We start from the raw sequence: 23,612 nt of genomic DNA, 5'->3' as shown, positions 1-23,612 counted from the left end.
CTACAAAGGAAACCCATACGGGTTCCTCGAAAGAAAAGCCTCATAGTTGAAGAAAAATTCGTCCTGGTCCGGGACTTGAACCCTGGACCACCGCCTTTCCGGGGCAGCCGCTCTACCATCTGAGCTAACCAGGCGGCTAGCAGATGGCAGGGCGAAGTCGAATTTGTCGACAACACGAAGCAAAGGCAAGAGTTTGACGTAGTAGTTCTGCGGAAACCCACAAGGTGGAGAGAATTAATGAATAAAGTGAAAATCAGGAAATTCCTCGTAGCAATTGCTACGAACGGGTGGATGTCTGATTTTCCCTTTATTCTTACCCCCTCATTCAGAAATGTACCTTAACTTCAAGTCCATGCTTGATTTTGTCAAGGTAAAGTGTGACGCGAACGCGCCCAAGGAAAGGCAATGAGTGTCTTGGACACTTTCACGCCTGTCGTTAGTGACAAAATCAAGCATGGGCTTCAAGTAATGGTGAATATCTGAATGCGGGGTAAGTAACAAGCGATGTGTTTGCATAGTTGTAAAGATTCTGTCCTCTTTTTCATGTTTAGGATGCTCAAGCCAGCCAGCAAGAGAGTGGCCTTCCAAGGACTTCTGGAATAATGATTTTAAAACACGATATACGCCTGTCCGCTCCTTAAGACCGAAGGAACCCTACGTCATCCCCAAGACTGCGACAAAGTACGGAAGGAGAACGCGGCAATACTATGTTCCAGCCATATTTAATAAATTGCCAACGCCTGTGTTAGAAGCACACACAAGACGTGAGATTAAGAAACAACTTAGAATTGTCGATGTTTGATGTAACATTTTGTATAACTGTTCAACATTTTGCTCCGACCCGCTAATAGCTAACTCCGCTATTAACCCTGTGCAATTTTCTGTGACCTGACTATCAGGCAGTGCCACTCAAGCCCTCTGAGGCTTTGGTAGGCCTGCTATATGTACTTTGTTTTCCTTATGCACAATAAAGATTGTATTGTATTGTAAAAAAAAGTACGATTCGCCCTCCAGCCCCGCATAGCATCGTACCGTGTGCCTTTGGGAGTGCTGACAAATTTTCTTCCTCTTTTGAAACTGGTAGTGGTCTAACTTTTAACCACGGTAATAACTACAAGGTTAAACCTATCTTCAGCGCAGAAAAATAATGTTTCCTTTGAAGTGGCAACCTTAAGATGAGCACTCAGTTCAACATGTTTCCTTGGTGGTACTGCTGCGGGGGCCAGTGCAATTAACCACTGCTGCTATGTTGAGGCGAGTGAACACCAACCAGATAACGCTACGGAGATGTAGATGTAGCAGCTCGTCTCCAGCATCATCTGAATCAATGCTTTGGCCTTTCGTGGCACCTGATTGCATTATAAGTAGTGCTTACGTATGTTTTCAATAATGTGACAAATGTAGAATCCTGTTACCTGGTGTCAGGCTCAGTGTACGGAAAGCATTGAGACGGTTTAAAAGGAAATGGATGATTTGATACTGCTGCGAGTGGCTCAGCACTCTCAGCAGCATGGTATGGTGTCAGGATCGGCCTGCAGGGGTAGTGCTCTGCAAAACTATCTCAGCCTGCTGCAGGTGCTTAGATCGATCCGCGGTGGTGGCGCCCTTCAGAGAACCAGCGAGGACGACAGCGCTAACCGACCATGAACTTCCTACGGAGAAGAGACTACGGCAGCGTTAATCCACCATGCGCCTCGTTCGGAGAATCGGTGACGGCAGCAGGGCGGGCCACGTTTAGCGCCCAACGTATTGTTGGTTGATTTGCCGGGTCTTCATGGTCTCTCTCGGCAGCAAGAAGAGCTTCCCTAACAAAAGGGTGCTTTGCGGTACGTGAGCCCCAGGATTCGTCACAGTCTGCTGACACTCGTGGCGACTACAGGAGAAATGCAGCTCTGGAATTTAGAGGCGCAAGACAATGGGCAACCGGCGGCCGCGCCGCGGGGGTCAGCTCGGGGAACCAACGCGCCTTTCAAGACTCAAGATACTGGACAACCGGCGGGTCAACTGCGTTGACGTTTTACGCTGCGAATCGGCGGTGAACTGCCGTTTTTCCCTCACCTAGGGATCTAGGGAGAACGGAGTGTTTGTAAGCGGCTGTTTGTCGGCTGCTATGCGTGCTCGTCATCGTGCTCTGTGCTCGTGTTCGTGCTCGTGAGCTGTGTGCTCGTTTGCTGTATGCTTCGTCTTGCGTGCTCCATTTGGGAGCCACGCTAGACTGTCGATGTATCTCTAGTTTAAAATGTAAATACTGTAAATAAGCCCTGTACGCCTAGTTCCTCCCAAGTTCCTCTTTACGACCTTCAACCCTTACAAATGGTGGCAGCGGTGAGATCATCCGACAACTCCTACAACTGTATGCCAGCGGTGGGATCGTTCGACAACTCTAATAATGGCCTGATGCCACTGCACTTCGTTGACTACTGCATACCAATGGTGCTGGGGCACCAGGTAACCACTAACTGCAATTACATTGACATTCCTAATGATCCATGAATCTACACACGAATTGGATGTAGTCTCACTCGCATGGAAATATGGTATAGTTATTCTGTTCGAATAATTTATAGAGCATACCATGGTTGTACTTGGGCTGCATGCTTACATATTCGAGGAAAACAAGGCAAAAATTAAGATACTTCCTCGTAATAACAGTCTCCATTTCTAAGAGTGAGAACAATACGTTAAAACTATTTTTTTTATGCAGTAGCTGTGTTCCGAATATTTATCCTTTATGGAGAAGCTAATTTGGCACGCTTTTGCTGCAAGGGGTTCCCTGCTTCTCTTACACAATTTATCATTGTGCTAACGTATTTATCGTTTTTAGATTGTTTTTGCTATAGAATATATTGCTATTTTGGGCCTTCAGCTGTAGCTCTCCTTTATGTTTCACTACATTGTTTCTATTCTTTCTTTTTTCTTTTGCTTATCGATACAAGGCTAGTCAAATAGTGCTTTGATGTTTTCATATGTGAATTCTGCTTTTGGTTTTGTTCACGAGAATTTAGTCTCACAATGTGCCCTCTGTGTTTTAATTTACTAGAGAGAATGCAGCTAACACTGCGCTCGTTTCGTTTTTTATCAGAGAAATGTTCCTTTTCAAGCGTTTCTTTTACTGTCTTATTTTATTTATCTTTTAGTATGTTTATGCTTAGCTGTTATGTAAAAATTATATTTTTGTATTGGTTCGTGCGTTATGTGCTCACTGTGCCTTTCAGAAACCAAGAGATGGCATTATGTTGTATATTTAGTGTTCACTTTATTTTGATGAGACAGCTGCAGTATGCCATTGTATTTCACTGCAAACATTGCGCACATCATTACATACTTGTCAAACGGTTGATACCAATAAGAGGTTTCACAATAAAAAGGCTGGTGGTGACAACTTGAGTTTTTGTTCGCTTAGTAATCGTGGCACTTTGATTTGTTGTCCCAAATGGTCCAGGACTGTCCGAGAAGCTACGTACGCCAATAATCACTAGCTGTACTAGCGTCTCCAGCATTCTGGGACAACACATTGAAGAGGCCCAGTGCATGTATGCATGACGAATAAAAGAAACAGCCATAAATAGTACAGGGCACATCCAATGGATGTCAATGTGGATATCTATTGGATGTTGCGGATACAGCCATACGTAGTACAGTAAATGTTCTATGGACGTAAGTGTGGTTAATATAGATATCCATTAGATGTAGTAAATATCTATTGGATGTTGTGGACGTCTGCTAGATGCTACATATATCCAGCCCCGACATCGCCACAACGTATCACTTGCATGTTCTGGATGCATTTGCGATGATCCATAGTACATCCATACAACGTTTTCTGGATAAACGACGTACTGAATGTCCAAAGTGTACCATATTATGCACATCTAATGGATGTATGTGGCTATCTAGATATGGCTAGTTATCAGCGGATCGATGTCCGTAGACCAAAAACGTGGGCTGATTTCGAAGATAGTGCAATACCAGGCCTGCCCGCGGTGGAGGTGAAGCAGGCTTCAAGCACTCCCCCAAATTGAAAAAATAAGCTTAATATCTTGGGTCCAAATACAACCCGTATCATATATTAAACTGATAAGCAGGGGTGGCGCCAGGATTTTTTGACTGGGAGGGGGGGGGGGCACCCACGACAGGTGAGTCCTTCGGGGGGGGGGGGGGGGGGGGGGCAGGACGGCGGGGAACTTATGCGTTGTGTGTGTTTAACGGGGCTGAAGGCCTTCTAAACACACCAGTGTGAATAAGCTATTCCAGCATCGCAGTAAAATATAAATTAATATTTAGCATATTTCCACAGCAGAGCTTCTGCTAAGAAAATGAAAATTTATATAATACATGATAAAGCACATGCATAAAACAATATTAAATAAAGAAAAAAAACAGATACCCAGCAGCAACATTATAACATCAGTTAACTAGATCGCAATATAGCTTCAAAATAGTATATTTCACAGCAGGAGCGAGAACTAACACGTCTAAGCAATGTGCACATCAATTCTAACTTTGCTAAAGACGCGCTAGATTTAAAAAAAATTATACACCCTTGTGGCGCCGGCTGGTGACTCTAAACGCTGGAAATGGGAACAAGGATAACAAAAAGGTATACGTGAAAAGAATAACAAAACAAATAGAGGAGAAGAGAGAACTGCAAAAAGAGAGCACGCAATCGGCATTTCAGTCAGCGTCATATTTGGCCATACAGTACAACATGTTTCACAAACGCAAATAACTGCTCTCCAAATATATACACTATTCACAACACAAGCGAGGCCACCGACGTGGCCTCGGACAGCACCCTATATGGAGTCTCTTTCAAAGCGATGACGGGGACAGAGGAAGGTTTCGTCACAACCACAGATGCCTACGCCTGCGCTGCGACAGTACAAGACAAAAAACAGCCGGGATTTATTCGATGGTCAAGCGGGTGTCCTGATACCGGTATAGGTGTGAGTCCTACGCCCGTGCCGCACAATTTCCCGGCGAAAGCGCCGCAGAGATACGATGGGCTATCTTTACACCGGCATACTAGTGAAGACGCATACTTCGGTTACTGTGCGCAGCATCAAACATGTCGACAACACGCTGAAGGTCTATTTATTGGCAAGAGGTCTCTCGACCGCAAGCACAGCTAGCTCGCTCAGATGGTTATTCGTCATCTTGCTGCGAAGATAAGTCTTCAATCTTCGAAGGCACCAAAACGCGCGCTCTCAAGATGATGACGATGCCAGTATCGTCACGGCGATAACACCTAGCTTGTGCAGTTCGTGGAAGGCTAGTTTGTATTCTCCCAAGACAGTCACCACTTGCAGCAGTGTCTCTGTCTTGCACTTCCTTTCGGCTTCGATGCGCTGAAGAAGTTTCGTTACCAGCTTGCTCTCAACTTCAACGCTTTTGATGTCGCATGTATAGTGCTCGGCGAAAGGCTTGAGTAAGGAGATGTTCATAAAATTCTCACTCCAGGGGTGGAGGGTGCTGACTCCGCAGAGTACATCATTATTATCCGTGAACCGCCAAATTGCCCATTTGAAGTAATAATAACTCATTAACTGTTCATCAGAACATAAAAGAATTTCGCATAGATGATAAGTGCACTGTAGCCTAGAAAACAACTAAATTTTGTTGTTCTGCGTTGAAAAAAAAATATTTGTTCATAGACTTTTATTGCTTTGCGCATATTTATTAGCGCCTATATAAAGTTTTAATTGCTTTACACGCAATATCTCTTCATATGAACCTATGTTGAATAGTTTTGCCGGAAACGCAGTACTAAGGAGGCTAGTAGAAAAAAAACGCCGTTTTTTGCTCACACTATTTTGATTGCCGTCAGGTAACGAACGCTTCAGGTTAGGCGAGAATACTAGCTGTCATTGGAAAGCGCAGAAAGCACAGCGCGCAGAGCGTGATAGCGTCGTTTACGAGCGTTTACACTTTGAATTTCACATACATAGTGCACCGAATTGATTCTATCTGTGTGTGCGTATGGAAAGGGCGAGAGGCTGCGCAACGGAAGCCAGGAGCGCGTTGTATTTGTACTTTCCATGTCCGCCGATCCGCGGCGAAATAGTACACATTTCAGTGCGTCCGGTATTAGATTTGTCGGACGGTCCTACCGCTGTCGACCAGATGTAGGAGTCGTCGGACTAACTCGCCGCTGCCACCATTTGAAGGAGAAGAAGGTCGTAGACAGGAACTCGGTGAACAGGATTTATTTACATATTAACAGTTTAAGCAGGATACATTGGCAGACTAGCGCGACTCCCATATGGAGCCCGCAAAACTAACATACAGCAAACAGTTTACGAGCACACAGCTCACTAGTACATTTCCAGTATGACAGAGCACTCAGCTCCCGACAACGATCACGACACGAGCACTCACTAGCAGCCGGCAAACGCTGCTTATAAGCCCTTTCTCGACGTCATAGTTCGACGTCATTCAAGATGACCCGCCTTTTTGGAGGATGAGGTGGGTCGGAGCAGGAATGGTCGGGAAGGTTCGTCCAAGCATTGTAAACTTGCCGCCGCCCCGCACTATCGCTTATGCCCACACACACGCAAACACACAGGTGCGAACCCATACACACAAAGGCTCCGGAGTCGACGACTGAGGGCTTCGTAGAACCGTGCTCCGTCTCGGGTGGTGCGGCCAAGTACCAATTTCCGGAGTTGATCGTGCGCCACGTGGCCGCCGGTCGTCCGCAGTTCTCGGTACCGCCCAGCTTTCAGTGCCGACGTCAGAGGGCTTCGTAGAACTGCTCCGTCTCGGGTGGTGCGGCCAAGTACCAATTTCCGGAGTTGATCGTGCGCCACGTGGCTGCCTGCCGACCGCAGCTCTCGGAAGGGCGCTTCGACTGGTGGGCTTGGAACACGTGCAGCGGGCTGAAAGCTGGCACGTTGCCACCCCGTATGGCCATTCTTAACAGCTCCTCCATGGCCCGGAAAATCTCGCCTGGCCAGTGCTGGCAACCGCTGGGCAGGAAGAGAATGGCTGGCGAGCAAGACGATGGCTTTGCTCTCTGCAACCCCTGCGTACTTGGAATGCCTTCAACCATCTTACAACAACTGGCACAGAAGAGTCGACCCGGCAACACAATACCGCTCAGCGTTCAAACGCCCGGAATTAGCTGCTAACCCACCAGGCCTCCTATCACAATTTCCATGCAAGTCACTCAACTGGGAATCCCAAATTTTGCCCCAAAATTTCGTGCCGCCAAAGCGAGCGTTCACGTTCCTCCGGAGTTCGACCAAACCCGACCGTCGCGCTGCACAAGAGTAAAGGTTTACGCAGAATTAAACCGAAGCCTTTCAAACACCAATACTCAAACATAACTTCAGCAGCATAACTTCGCGAACAGCCTGTTCCTACCCTATCACAGTGGCGTACTTATCTCATGTACGGCTGCCACTGAACCGTCTGGCCAACTCCACAGGTACGTCATCACAGACGCGCTAAGTTTGAGGTCCCTATTCCGAACACGTGCTTGCATCATACAAAGTTTTCATCACGCTGACTCACATTTGTTCCTTTAGTCCACACCGGACACGTTCCTTAAATAAACAACCAAATTTGCGTAACTTACGCAACACAGAGGAACCTTCGAACAAATGTGTCTTCTAATAACTAGCTCTTCGCACGCGTACTAGAGAAGTCAGAATACGGCTGCCTTCGACACACCCGAGCAACCCAGTCATAAACGTTCTGCTTCCTTCCGTCCACACAGGACACGCGCTATTGGACCTAAGAGCTCTTCTCAGTGCAAATCACGCACTTACTGAAAATCTACGCGCTTAACCTTAGAAAAATCAAAAACACCTAAAAAGAAAGAAGGTTAAATAACACACACGCGCGTTACGATAGGCCTCTCAACGATAACCTTGACCTACAGGTTACTCACACACACACAAAAAAGAAAGCCTATATACTTATTAATGAACACCTCGCGAGACTACAGGTTTACTTTAAACGCGTCTTTCAAATCTCGAGCTTCTCAAACAAAACATAAACAGAGCTCATACCTTACTTATTGAAAGAAATCCTAGTCTCAAATCGCGAAAATCTGCAAATGTTCAAAAATAAAACAAAACAACACTACTACGGAAGGGCTCTTGGCCTCCCTTTCCAAACGCTTTCGTCTGACTCATACTTTGAGTCGGACCCGAGGTGGCCGCGGTTTAAAAGCTACTCTGGCTGCCGAGGAACAACAAAAGGGCTGACTAACTTCAGCTCCCCCAAGACGTTACAGTCCCCTGCCAATTTGCGTCCTGGCGCCCCGCTTTCAACACGAACTCGATTGACCGCGTCGCTACTCCCCACCTGGTCTCGTCTTGCCACCTTGCGCTTCTTTGTACTGCACGCTGAGCTTCGAAGAGAACGACGGAACGACGAGGAATTTGACTGCCCCGTGCCCTTTGTCCGCGTCCGTGCAGAACAAGCTTCTCGGTCCCCCTTTGACCGGTGGCTCGAACGTTTTCGATGCGTCAACATCGTCAGTGACGACCGCACCTTTTTCCTCGCGCCCTGCCCTTTTGGGTTTCTCGCCATCTATGGCGGCGCTACATTAGTTACCGTCTTTCGGTCTTTACCGCGCTTCTTATTTCGGCGCTTTCTCTTTGCACTCGCTTTCATGTCGCCTTCTCGTGCCTCATGCTGGCCGGTACACATTTCGTCGGCCCGGATCGGTCTCTTACCCGCACAGTCTGAGTGATTTACATATAAATCTACCCTCACTTTGCCTCGACTGGCGGACAGCCGCACCGATCCCTGAACAATGCAGTTGTTCTCTCGTGAGCTACGGAGCTCGCCACCCCGAGAACTATTCTCAACTGCATCGTGCAGCTCGCACTTCACTTCTGCACGCAGATCTGACTCGACATGGGTGCTCGCGTCTGTCAAGTCCGTAGTATTCTGTACCTCGCTAACGACCTCGCTACCATGAGATGCGACGCACACGCGCGGTAACTGTGCCAATTTGTTCGCAGCTGGCCTAGCTGTCTCTACAGTGCTCTGTTGGCACAGCACCTCGTCGCTCTCACTCTGGCCTTTAACGGCCTCTGTTGCCACTAAGGCATCGTTAGCTGCTAGCCCTTCGAGTTCACTTGTGAACGTGCTGCTACTCTCACAGGTACTACTACTTTCCTCGGCTTTCGACTGAAATCTGCTGTCTACTTCCTCCCACTTTCGCTGCGTCCAGCCTACAGATTTCTCAAGCCGCTGTTGACTTCGCTCGATTAACTGCTCAAAACCTTGAATCTCATTGTTCAAGGCATCAATGTACTGCCTCGTTACTTCTGTTAGGCCTTCTTCCTGTGAAATGCTTTTCAGTTTCTGCCTTGCTTTTTCCTGTTCTTGCTTAAATTCTTCCTGTTCTTGCCTAATTGCTTCCTGTTCCCGCTTTTTGCTTAGAATTCGTTTGCCCATTTGTTCTATGAATTTCAAATCATTCTCACTTTCGATAATTGTCTTACGAATTTCTGATTCCTTCAAGTTCTCACCTACGTTTACTCCGATCTCCTCACACAACCACAACAGGTCAGCTCTCGTCAAACACATTAGGACCATGGTCGCTGCTTTAAGCTTTGGCTCTGCTGTCACACAATACTTGTTGCGATACCCACGCAAATCAAAATACAAGTAACAGATCCCAGCGAATCAAATTCAAAAACACAGAGAAATTGAAGCCTGGTAAATCTTACAGCCAAAACCAAACGCTTACCCACTGAAGCAGCACCATATCACCAGTCCTTCCCCGCCGTATCCAGTCAGTTGCAAGAGGTAGTCAATCTCAAGTCGCCTCCAACTTGATCAGGATGCCGGTCGGTCACCATGTGCCAACGTCCGTCAGCTGCCGTTGCTGTCTCCGAGTCGTAGGCCGATCTAGGAGCCGTAGTCGGATCCCACCACTGCCACCAGTTATTAGATTTGTCGGACGGTCCTACCGCTGTCGACCAGATGTAGGAGTCGTCGGACTAACTCGCCGCTGCCACCATTTGAAGGAGAAGAAGGTCGTAGACAGGAACTCGGTGAACAGGATTTATTTACATATTAACAGTTTAAGCAGGATACATTGGCAGACTAGCGCGACTCCCATATGGAGCCCGCAAAACTAACATACAGGAAACAGTTTACGAGCACACAGCTCACTAGTACATTTCCAATATGACAGAGCACTCAGCTCCCGACAACGATCACGACACGAGCACTCACTAGCAGCCGGCAAACGCTGCTTATAAGCCCTTGCTCGACGTCATAGTTCGACGTCATTCAAGATGACCCGCCTTTTTGGAGGATGAGGTGGGTCGGAGCAGGAATGGTCGGGAAGGTTCGTCCAAGCATTGTAAACTTGCCGCCGCCCCGCACTATCGTTTATGCCCACACACACGCAAACACACAGGTGCGAACCCATACACACAAAGGCTCCGGAGTCGACGACCGAGGGCTTCGTAGAACCGTGCTCCGTCTCGGGTGGTGCGGCCAAGTACCAATTTCCGGAGTTGATCGTGCGCCACGTGGCCGCTGGTCGTCCGCAGTTCTCGGTACCGCCCAGCTTTCAGTGCCGACGTCAGAGGGCTTCGTAGAACTGCTCCGTCTCGGGTGGTGCGGCCAAGTACCAATTTCCGGAGTTGATCGTGCGCCACGTGGCTGCCTGCCGACCGCAGCTCTCGGAAGGGCGCTTCGACTGGTGGGCTTGGAACACGTGCAGCGGGCTGAAAGCTGGCACGTTGCCACCCCGTATGGCCATTCTTAACACCGGCAAGCGCGGGCGGTTACGAGACGTTCATTTGAGAGATCGCCAGCCGTTTGTGCGCAGGCGCGAGTAAGAGCGGGCGCGAGAGAGAAAATCTGGGGGCTTTTGCTCCCTGAATATATGACTGCCTAGGCACTACGGATGAAGTTTCTTAGCGCGCGTTGTATTCGTTTGTCCCCAGACATGCCGGCATTCCGGAGTGCGGTCGAGTTTGTTTACGCTTAGCCGCTGGCTGCCCGCGCGGTGGGGCAGTGGGTGCGGACGCGCCTTGCTGATCACTGTGCCTGAAGGGGAAATGTTCTGAGTGGTGTTGTATAAGTCGCGGGTCGCTTTTTTCATCGCGACGATAGATTGTATTTTTTACAACCACTGCTCCAGGAGGCCACATGTGACATGTAATCGGCAAACGGAGGCCTCTGGAGAGCACCTGAGGTTATAATGAAGCAGGGGGCGCAGGATCTCCAGAGCACCCAACGAGTAGCGGGAGATCAAAGCTGGAAGCAGGGCGGCCCGTTGGTTGGGGCCGCGGAGGCCGAAGCGTGCCAGGGGGTGTGCGCATAAAAAAACTGGCTGTCCGCTATCGCGGACAGCCGATTTTATACACCCCTGGCTCGCACAGGCCTCGGCGAGCTCCAACCCACGGATCAGTTCGTGTTCTAGCTTTGGTGTCCTGGAGGCGCCGCCAATAATGCGAAATAATGACACGTTGTTACAATTAGTAAAAAACACGATTGAATAAATATAATTACGTCCAGCCGCCAACTTGTGACGCTAAGTTCAGCACTACCGCGCCCCGGGACTTTTTTCAATATATGCGGCCCGGTCTCTACTACAGTCGCTACTGCTCCCACAGAAACATCTGTGATGTTATTTACAAGGTACATCGCCGTAAGGCGCGAGAAAGCTGTGATCCGCCACGACTGACTTAGCACGAGCGCCGCAGGTGCGAGACGGTCTGTCCGACACAGCGGCCGGCCACCTATCGGTCACCTATGGGTGACCGATAGGTGGCCGATAGGTGGCCGGCAACCAGCGTCCGAGCGTAAACAAACTCGACTCCACTACGCAATGCCGGCGCGCCTAGGGACTGTTAGGAATGGCCTGCCGAGGTGGCAACATGCAAGTTTTCTCAGCCAGCTGCAGCTGCGAGCTTCCCCGAAGAGAACCATGGAAGCCTATCACAATTGCTGCGGTGACTCATTTCGTAGGGACCTCGAGGTGCCGCTTCAACACCCCTCGGCGCCGTTGTGACTAAACGCGATCGGCGGACCAACTATTGTTACTGAACCCGCCACCGCCGACATGGTCTCTGTGCAGCAAGAAGAGCTTCCCTAACAAAAGAGTGCTTTGCGGTACGTGGGCCCCAGGATTCGTCACAGTCTGCTGACCCTCGTGGCGACTACAGGACGCAAGACAATGGACAATCGGCGGCCACGCTGAGGGGATCAGTTCGGGAAACCAACGCGTCTTTCAAGACGTAAGCCCCGAGTTCTGCGAAGCCCGTCTCACCTCGGAGGGGGCAGTGAAACCTGTGCGGAATGTGTGTGTGTAAGCCACCTACCCCATTCCCTCAAAGGCCCTAGGACTTTCTACGCTGATTGTTTGAACGTTTCCCTCACCTAGGGATCTAGGGAACACGGAGTGTTTATAAGCAGCTGTTTGTCGCTGCTAGAGTGTGCTCGTGAGCTGCGTGCTCGTCATCGTGCTCAACCAGCAATGTGCTGGGTGTGTTTGGAGCTTCGTGCTCATATGCTGTATGCTACGTCTTGCGTGCTCCATTTGGGAGCCACGCTTAGACTGTCGAATGTATCTCTTGTTTCAACTGTAAATATTCTAAATAAACCCTGTACGCCTAGTTCCTCCCAAGTTCCTCTCTACGACCTACAACCCTGACAACTGGATGCCAGCGGTGGGATCGTCCTCAAATCTTACAGGACAAACGCCTACAACACGCGCTAGGAAACCACCTCGGTAGTGCATATAGGCAGAGTCATGTATTCAAGTAGCAAAAGCCCCCAGATTTTCTCTCTCGCGCCCGCTTTTACTCGCGCCTGCGCACAAACGGCTGGCGATCCCTCAAATGAATGCCTCGTCGGGTGGTTTGGCCATAGAGCTCTGAAGCAGTTCCAACGCCGTTGCCCCTGCGGGGGCCATAGCTGCTTTGGCGTGTTTTCTACACCGTGAACCAAGAGCGCCAAGCGACCGGCTCTTCCGCGACCCATGCTCTACACGGGCGTGCAAAGGGCCTTCGGTCAATTCACCGCTCTATTTCGATGGAGGATTTATCTTCCGCAACATCATTTTCCAACGAGCAGGAGACTCAATCGGCGACGGAGAACGCCGCCGCGCGTTCCTCGGCAACAACGAAGACGCCCGAGGTGGTTACCGCGGGACTGGGCGCCGATCCCATCGTCGCCAATTTTCCCTCCCAACAACGAGAGGTGGACACTCCGACCGGGGAAAGGATGGAGGAAGATGCTGCCCCGAACATTTACGACGACAAAACTGACGACGACGCAGGTGGCTGTTGGAGGACAGTCATACATAAGCGACGCGTCCGTCGAACGCACGCCAAGACGCAACCCTCCGAGAACATCTTGGGCATTCCGGACGCCTCTCAGCTTACCGTACGCAAGCACAGTCGGAATCAGAACTTGCCTCGACTTTCTTTGCGCGATGAAAAGATAATTCTGCGGCCACACGGAGGACTTCGTCTCGATAAGTGGACGCGCCCAGAACTCGCCAGTGCTCTATGGAGTGCAGCCGGCTTGACCACCGAGGATCGTCAGGACATCATATTCCGACTGCGACCTCAGCAGAACTTGGCAATCATCAGCACACCCCAATCACACGTAGCCGACGCCTTGTACAAGGTGAGGGAGCTGAACCTTGGTCAGCAGGTCTATCCCATCACAACATATTTTGCGGCCCCAGATAACTCATGCAAGGGAATTGTTCCTGGTCTTTTGCCGGGTACACAGTCTTCCAAGCTGGTGGATGAACTTTTGGTTCCTGGAACTCAAATACTGCAAGCACGAATGATGGGTCAAACCAACGTTGCGTTGGTAACATTTGAAGGACTCAAAGTGCCTCGCTACGTGCGTTTCTATGGTGCAGAACTCCGCTGCTACCCCCCCCCCCCCCATCGCCCCCGCCAACTGGCTTGCAAGATATGTCACAAGCTCAGCCATTGGGCTGATTACTGTCCTACGCTGCACGTGGTCATTTGCGCGACGTGCGGGACGGACAACCCCACCCCGTCGCATCCGTGCACCCCACACTGCAGATCCTGTGACGGGACCTACCCTACAACGGATCCAAACTGCCCGCGGCGTGCTAGGCAGACACTGAACAAGGCTTGGGTGCGGAAAGCTCTCGAGAAAGAGCATCGTGAACTCCAACCCTCCAGAGACCCGAACACAACCACAGATACGGCGGAGACCCGAACGTCACGCGCTCCAACGAAGGAGACCGGACAAGTCCGGTCGAAGACCCGTTCGAGATCCCGTCGCAAGTTCTGGACCCCCTCCAAGTCTCGGTCCCGATCCTGCGAGGCATCGGTGCGCCTCCCGGAGAAGCGCCCTCCTTCCCCATCTTCCCAACAACCCCACTAGAAGGCCCTGCAGACCAACGTCCCAGCCAAGGTGACCCTGGCCCCTTCAGTGGTGCAGCGGAGAACGCAAAGCGGTAAACAGCAATGGAGGCGCCTCGGGAGGTAGGTCGGGCGGAGGGTCCCCCACAGCTCGCTCCACCCCGTAAATCTCACCCTACCCCTTCCCCCATTACTAATTCGATATCAACTCCCGATCTTCTAATAGAAATAGCCCGCTTACGTCGTAACATGGAGGCGCGCTGTGAGCGCCTGCAAAAACAAATGGACGCGCTGGTGGCAGACATGAGCACTAGTATGCAGGCGGCTCTGGAAAGGATAGAACGCCAAATGGAGGACCTTCGAATAGGGATTTCGGAGCAAGTGAAATCATGTATAGAGTGCACTTTCGCACGCATGCAAGTTCCTGAGCTTAGCGGTTGCAACGAAAGTGGGTTTTCCGACCAAGGCTCTCGGCCGCAACTTTCAAATGTGGGCACCCGGCGCCCGCATCCCTATGCACGACCTCCTGCTTCCTCTCACGATGATGATGGTGCCGCGTAACGCAACTAGTGGTGTGGCAGTGGAATTGTAGGGGATTCCGCCAAAAACGAGGTTCCCTACAGCAGTATATCGCCACATCCACGAACCCTCCCGTGTCACCCTCTTACAGGAACTCAATTGCACCCCTTCTTTATCCGGCTACAGCACGCTCTCGGGTGTCTCCCCTCTTGTTGGAGCCTTAGTTTCGAAACATGTTACATGTCGCATGCATACGACTAGCATTGACGTTCCTCACCAAATATTGGAAATAATTACGCAAGGTAAACGCAGCGAGAGTCTGTTTATACTCAATGTATACAGTTCCTCCCGTTCGCGTACGCACTGTTTTCAGCACCTAATAACAAAATTTGGTAGTTTTGGACGGGTTTAGGTGGTGGCCGGCGACTTTAACGCTCTGCAAACTGCATGGGGTTACGTTAAATCGCAGGCTAAAGGGGCCCGCTTATGGAATGCCATCTGTAACATGAGATGCACACTGCTTACCGACCCAGAGCACCCCACTCGGATAGGCAACAGCGTATCTCGTGACACCTGCCCTGACCTTACCTTCGTGCGCAATACTGGCCCAAACGTTGCGCACGGGCCTTTAGAGGAGCACCTTGGTAGTGATCACTACATTGTGGCGACAACTTTGTCATTACGGGGTGCGCGCAGGCCCGAGCGAAATGTGCGTATAACGGATTGGGCGAAATTCAGGGAACGCCGCCAGGACCAACCTGAAGGCCAGGTGCACGAACGCTGGCTTGACTCTCTCACACAAGATCTAGAGGCCACCAAGTGCACACTGCGTACCACAACCGAGACACCAGACACACATCCGCATTTGCTTCATCTTTGGAATGCCAGCAGAGGATTGACACGACGATGGAAACGACAACGCCTCAACCGCAAACTTAGGAAACGTATAGATCAAATTACACGGGAATCCCAGGAGTATGCAGAGATCCTTACGAGGAATAACTGGCGAGGATCTTGCAATCGCCTCTCAGGCACATTGAGCACAGCAAGAACGTGGTCGATTTTTCGCTCACTCACAGATCCCACCACAACAAAGGGAAAAACATTTCAACAGCTGCACATCCTAATGCACGAGTACAGGGACGATGTCTCGACACTCCTCAGAGAGCTAGGGAAGCATTTCATACACACAGGCCCGCCGCCGCAGTACCCTGACTATCCTTATGTAGGCGAGGCGAACGAATTGCTCGATGCAGACATCGCATCTGACGAGGTGCGGGTGGTCTTACAAGACCTACGCCGCAACACGGCACCGGGAGCCGAACACATCCGATTCGCCACCCTTCGTAACCTCAGTGACGCGGATATTAACCACCTCACCCATATCTTCAATGATTGCTGGCCCAAGGGCACGCTTCCCCAAGCATGGCGACACGCCGACATCACACTGATCCCCAAACCGGGCAAGCCTGTAAAGGTTGAAAACTTAAGGCCCATCTTCCTAACATCCTGTATTGGCAAGCTCATGGTGCATGTACTCTTGCGTAGTCTGCAGCCATTCCTCGAAGAAAAATCATTCTTTTCTCACTCTCAATTCGTATATCGAGCTCATCTGTCTGCCAAAGATATGCTTTTAAATTGTGGGTGGAACTCACAGGACCTCCGTCGTGCGCCCAAACGAAAGCACAGCACTCATCGCCTTAGACCTAAAAGGGATATTCGATAATGTTGAACATGACCTCATCGTTCGCAATGTTGCACATTCGCACTGTGGAAGTTGTATGTACTATATCCGCGCATTTCTTCGAGATCGCACAGCCACCGTTGGAATGGGACCACATCGATTCGGTACGATTCGCCTTGTAGGACGTGGGACACCCCAGGGCTCAGTTCTTTCCCCTACTCTATTCAATATCGCGCTCGCAGGGCTCCCCCGGCTACTCGACCAGATCACTGATGTCGTCCACGCTATTTATGCGGACGACATTACCATCTGGTCGACACGGGGTTCCGACGGAGCCATCCAGGACCGACTGCAGCAAGCAGTCGACACAGTTTCCGAGTACGCGAGGAAATGCGGCTTAAGATGTGCTCCGCAAAAGTCGGAGCTCATAATCATTCGCCCCCGGAGCCGTTCCTCTACTCCCCATATCACTGTGTACGTGGATGGCATACCCATACCACAGGTTAATCGCGCTCGCATCCTCGGCCTACACGTCCAAGCGGATGGCAGGTCTAACTACACTGTTGCCCTTCTATCCAGACAGATTGAGCAAATTCTGGCCATGATCAGCAGGGTCTCCAACAGGCGCTCTAACCTTCGAGAAGAGGACCTGCTGCGCTTGGTGGAGGCATGCGTGATCAGCCGGCTTACATACCATCTCCCATTTCCGCGGTTGACCCAAGCGCAACGACTTCGCATTGACGCAATGATTCGCAAAGCGACGAAGCTGGCCCATGGCCTCCCGAACTATACTTCCACACGCCGTCTCCTTAACTTGAGGACACATAACACACAAGGCGAGCTGCGAGAGGCACATTGGGTCAGCCATCGCCAGCGCCTCCTACTCACTCCTACTGGCCGCCATCTTCTCACACGGCTAGGATACTTTGTACCATCCCTTGAGTCTGAAACCCGTCCAACGCTCTTGTCGTCCGCGATACGCCAAGCACTAAGTATTCATCCATTGCCACGTAATATGCACCCCGAGCATGACAAAGGACGGCGCAAAGCCCGTGTACGATAGCGATATCCTTCAACGTGCCAGAAGGCGAAATGAAGTAGAGTTATAGTCTAATCGAATGGTATTTGCTATTCAGAACATATTCGACATCAGAATTCACTATTAAAATTCAGAATCATTCCACTCTGTGAACGTAGATGACCAGCGGAGCTGTATATAACTATAAAGAAGATAAAATAAATCAACAAAACAATATAACACAAATATGCACGTTGTTATGTTTATTTGTATTTGCGTTTATCTCGTGACCGCAGTAATAACGGCTTTATGGTCGCTATGATAGACGGCCATGGGCTCTGTGACGACACTGGAGATGTTCTTAGAGAACGTTAGGTCTATGCACGGCCGATGGCGCGTCGTGGAAACAGTGGTCTTGGTGTAACATTGAAGGACGAACCTTTCCAAGAGAAACACCAAGGACCACTTTCCGTCGGGACGAGACACATCGACGTTAAAGTCACCCACAATGACGATGGTAGTGGAGTCCACCGGGAGGATCCACCCAAATGTGTCGATCATAAAGTCTTCAAGGTCCCTCTTTGACGTTCCGGGATGAACGTATACGGTGGCGAGAACGATTCCGTCCCCAGTCTGTACGGCGCCCTCGTCGGCACATTCCACGGCAAGGCTTTCGCCCGTCGTCGGTAAGGCATAGGACGCAACGGCCGCGCTGTCGTTGCGAAGCCGCGCGCTGGCAAATTCCCCCCCCCCCCAAAAAAAAATCTTCGGACGCATGCCGCCGCAAACACTCGAGCCGTGCGCTGTGTTGAAACTCCACTGGTAGCTTGACGTCGGTGCGGTGCCGAAAACATGCGTAGCGTAAGACTGCAACTCCACTTTAAAGCAGAAAGCGGCCAGGGGTTCGTCCGAGTGGTTCGGACTGCATCGTGAACCACGTAGTGGCCGCTTTTCATTGATGGCTAGCAAATTTAACGAAATATCCGTGCGTTACACTTGGGCGACACTTAAAAACGTCACGTTGCTGCGTCGACCCTCACTTGCTGGTGGTGGCAGCGCGGGCCTGACTGCACGTACTATATTTTAAGGCGCGGTAACACTGGGTCGATACGAGACCGACAATTAAGACGCTCACACCAACGATTGATCGACTTTTTTGCGTCACTGAAACCATTTTATCATACCAGGCCGACAACGACGCAACCGACGAGCGCGAGTTGTCGTACTGCGACGGGCTTTCTTGTCGACGGCACCGAAAAAATCAGCGTGCCGACCATCGTTCGATCGAACCGCGCGCGATCGGCCGTCGAACCGACAACGCGATAGCGTCTTCGCTTGTATATATAATTAATCGCACTCAAAATGACTCTAACATGCTTACCGAGTTGAAATGCACAAGCTTCAACCCTCTCAAGCCGTGCGCATGAAGTTTGAACCAATGTTGAACCGCAGAACACCTATATAAATGGTTGAACCTCTTCAGCGAAGGTTAAGCCTGGCGCCGTCCATGCAATTCGTGCGCCCGCTACCAGCGGACCTGAACTGAAATCTAAGCAGTTAGGACGAACGAAACTGTTTTTATCGTTAAGTTCTGGTCTTTGCGATTGGAAACCAACTACACTTACTTCGCACGGCGCGTACACACTAAGCGGCAAGCGGCGACACAGCGCTGTGCCAACATCTGTACGTCACCGAACCCGTTGGCTGCCGGTCGCATTCGCTACGTAGATGGCCCGCTGGGTTTGTACGTGTTGTTATGCCGACACATTTCTCAATTCCAGCAGCACTGTTTAGCTCTGCGTTCAACGGGAAGCTAGAGACGGTGTATTTGGTATACAGCAGCATAAACAACCACCTCGCTTAGTTACCAACGGTGTCAGTGATGGCATCCGCGTTTCCGCGAGAGAACAACACGGCCTATAAATGAGCACTTATGCGAGCACAGTTTTCTCTATACTGTATGGCACGCGCAAACTGTAAGTATGACGGAGTTAAAGAAAAGCGAGAATCATTAATAAAGTAACAGCCCGTAATATATGTATTTGGATCACAGTTGGCGTTGTAATTAAGTGGTTCGGCCGCTCATATTGACTATATATAGTCAATATGAGCGGCCGAACCACCGTGTTGTTCCACCCTGAGACTATAGTCTGAGGGTGGAACAACACCGCACATATGCGCAGATATGTATATTTTGCTACGTTTCAACATTACTTCATATCAAGATGCACCTTTTCCACAATATTTGACGCTAACGACGATCTGCGGCTGTGAGTGTCGACGTAAACAAGTGCATCGCTGTGATAAATCCGACGCAGAAGGCTGCGCTCAAAGACTTCTTGAATATGCGAAATGCCTAAATAATGTGTAAAAAGAATACAAAAAGCGAGCTTCAAGTGCAGAAATCAGCGACAACAAACTCCAAGGCAGCCGTGTCGGCAAACGGAACTCAGCGTGCCTTTATCGGCCGCACTTTTCGCACAACAGCGCACTCACGCCTGCTCACAAAGTAGTCGGCGAGTGCTACATGCCTTCGAGGAACGGTATCCTGCCTCGATGAAGCCATTAATAATGATTCGCGATCCACAAAGCACACAACCGGCGCGCACTCAACGTGGGCGCAGGTACGCAAATCAACCGGTGAAAACCCCGGCACCCTTCCAACACGTTTTTAGTGGCGTGCGGCAGAGGACAGCACACGAAAATGAAATAGGCGGGTTCTTGAGAGAATTAACGCAGGGGTGCTACTCGGTTCTGCTGAACAAGTTCCTAGTTGCCATTCACTATAAACGCCCTTCTTTGGGGCGTTTATTAAAGCTCATTAAAACTGGGTGCCCAAAGTGGTACCACACTTATCTTCTTCAACGAACACAGCAGATTTACAAATATCTCTACGTGTGTGTGAAGCATGCCGTTCCTTTGATTGCTTCATTATTGTCCTTATGATAGTGAAGCAGCCGTTTATAATACAGACGCTGATTATAGTTGAGCGGATGTACAGTTGGGAACGGCATTACATTTAGGTATGAAATATAAGATAAGCGTAACATGTTTTTCTCAGAAATCAGACTCGAGAATATTTCTTTCATTTAGACCCCTAGAAAAAAGCTGAGGGACGCAGCTACCTTCTTTTCTTTTTTTAACCAAACAAATTCTGGCGTTTTACGTCTGACGATATGATTATGAGGCACCCTGTTCAGTTCTAACCACCTGGGGTTCCTTAAAGTGCGCCTAAACAGAAGTACACGAGTGTTACTACATTTCGTTCCCGTCGAATTCCGCGACCTGGTTTGAACCCGCGAGCTCGAGTTTAGCAGCGCAACGCCATATCCATTATGTAGCCACTAATTAGGCCACCGCGCCGCTTTTTCACAGCGACGCTGTATATGGCTAGTCGATTCGTCCGTCCATCTGTGTGTCGCCTGTACGCCGCCCATGACGCCGCCGAAAAATCCTCCGGCGCAACCCCCTTGCGCGTGAGCGAAAAAAAAAAAGAAGAAGCACGCGATTGGCTGCGCCAGTAGTGACGTCGTTGCTCTCCGACGCAGCCGAGCGCGCGTGCAGCAGCTTCTCTCCAGCTCCTAAATTGGGAAGGCCACGCGTCATACGTACTCCTTAGGAGCACATCTTCGATCAGCAGCGCAGTGAGCAGAACCGGGAACGAGCTCGTCTATGCCGTGCCGATGCTGCAGCCCGGGCACAAGAACAGGCTCGTGCAGCCGATCACAAGCAGCAACTGCGTGCTGAGGGCCCGGCACGTGCCGGGCCACCAAGCCGTTGTTTAAAGGGCCCCTCACCAGGCCTGGCCATATGAGCTGAGAAGCGCAGAGCATACAATGCGCGCCAACAATCGTGTTTGCAAAGAATTACATCGCTACGCGCCGAGGAAAGGTCTGACATTTCAATCCGAACGCCGTTTTCTCTTTCCCCCGTGGCGACCGCGCTCCAAGCTGGACGGTGACGTACTCGTGTCCGCAGTGTGACGTCGCTCGTGGTGACGCGTGACTTCGGTAATTATTCAAGGCAACACCTGTTGCTTGTGTGATCTGTTGCTTGAATTGACGAATTGAAGTTAAGGGAAATGATAAAACACTCAAACGGAATGTCTGCTTGTTTTTTTGTTTTACTTCGCAACGAAGCAAGAGAGATGGTAGTTCCGCTTCGTCTGCTTGTTCCCACGGGCGTGCAGTCACGTGCGCAGGTACCGAGACTATGCCATTTTCTACCGTGTTCCAGCGCCTGTCATCGTGCTCTGCGATTCGCTTGTTCTGCCTTACTATTCGTGTAGCACTGAATTATACCGCAAGTCATGTTTCCTTGTGCACAATGCGCAAAATCGTGCGCTGCGCGAACGAGACAACAGCTCGCGCGCGACGACGTCAGCGCAAAGGCGTAGCGCCGGGAAAAAAAAGCGAGGAGAAAAAAAAATAGCGAAGGTGGGGCCCGCGACGTATGTCTCACGCGATCCTCGAGGTCCGGCATGGGACAACGCAAAGAAGGAATTTCGCTTGCGAAGGCTAGACGGGGCGAGTGGAGAGGGAGTCTCGCTATGCAGTGGAGCCCGCCTGTTGAAATGATGGGTTCGTAACACTGAAATACTTCTATCTCGGCTATTATTGAGCCGACTTGAAAAATTTTTGCGGCAGAACGCTCCCTAAAGGACACGTAACAACTTCCAGCGTATAACCAAAATTTGCTATGGGGCCTGGTGAGGGGCTATTTAATAAACTGTCGGGATTAACCCAGTGATAAACACCGGGGCCGCACGATTCAGCTTTGCCGGTTAACCGTGTGTACAGAGTGCTAAGGCGGTGATTTTTTTGTTTTTGTTGTTGTTAAGCATGGACTGAACAAAAAAATTCACATGGCTTACCGGCCAAAGATTAGCATATATAATGGCTATCTAAAACTGTTTTCGGCGCCCGAGGTCCGACCGCAATAAAAGAACCCGTACCAATTATTCCGCATTCTGATACGCGAGGAAGACAGAAACATGAATGGAATGTTGCACTGCAGTTTTTTTTTTTTCTTCTTTTTCTATAAGAATATGCTTCCAGTAGATTTGAGTACAAGGCGCCGGATGGGGAAGATATGTTTTGTTTGAAGCGGCAAGCAGCAAGATTACATATGTTATTCCGCCTGCGTTTCGCAAGAGCTACTGATGGAAAACCATATGCGCAGAAATACACACGTGAGATACATGCTGCTTGAAGAACAAGAAAAATATTTGTTCTCCAAATGGAACCGTGCAATAACATAGAATGAAAGCCGACACTGTGGCCGCAATGCACGCGCAGTCGCCGAGCGGCATTAAAGAACTGAAATAAAGAAGAGAAAGAGCGGCAACTATTCCAAAGGAATAAATACATGTCATATGCAATTATAAACACCTTGAAGGGTCTAAAAGTATATACCACCGCGTGAACTGTCAGGAATGACCCTTCCGAGAAGTATGGCCAGCAGTTTCCAACGGCGCGACCTTGATGCGGCCCAATTCACTTCTATCGCAGTATTTTTCGTCGCCGCGCGCCTCTCTGCAAAGCATGCGCCGCCCCAGCCGCTCGTCCCACTGAACCGTATTCTAGTATACACTCCACCTAAACGGCAAGTTGACGTCGCCATCTTGTTCGTCGTCCCAGGCAAAGACTGCGCACTGTGACGGCGTATTGGCACGGTACCAAGCTAGCTAGATTTCCGTGCGCCGCAGCCGCCGGAAGCAAATTAGGCCTGGGCTCTCGGCGCCGTTTCAAAACTTTGATCATGGCGAAGCCATATCGAAAATTCTGCAGCGTATATAAATTCGGGAAGAAGCGCAAAAAAAAAAAAAGAAAACTAGCCTAAAGCGAGATCATGGCTCATCACAAGTGATTACAGCTCAGGGCGGCGGTGCAACGCGATTCATCGGTCGAAATGCTGTTTCGGCGGCCGCCTCAGACGACGTCGGTGACCAGCAACGTGGCGCAAGGATCAACGTTCTTGACGCGCACCGATCGCGCACAACGGCGGACATAGACCTAAGATCTGCAGCTTATGGTGAACTTCGGCGAGCGAGCGC

General features: G+C 50.2%; 1 pseudogene; it reads right to left on the bottom strand.

Annotated features, from left to right (window-relative positions):
- Positions 1–3,935: 3,935 nt before the first annotated feature.
- Positions 3,936–4,102, bottom strand: LOC126547497 (U2 spliceosomal RNA; annotated as a pseudogene).
- Between the last annotated feature and the right edge of the window lie 19,510 nt (positions 4,103–23,612).

The sequence above is a fragment of the Dermacentor andersoni genome, chromosome 1 (genome assembly GCF_023375885.2).
Source record: "Dermacentor andersoni chromosome 1, qqDerAnde1_hic_scaffold, whole genome shotgun sequence".
NCBI classification, from domain to species: Eukaryota; Metazoa; Arthropoda; class Arachnida; order Ixodida; family Ixodidae; genus Dermacentor; species Dermacentor andersoni.
This window is presented reverse-complemented; position numbering and strand designations above follow the sequence as displayed.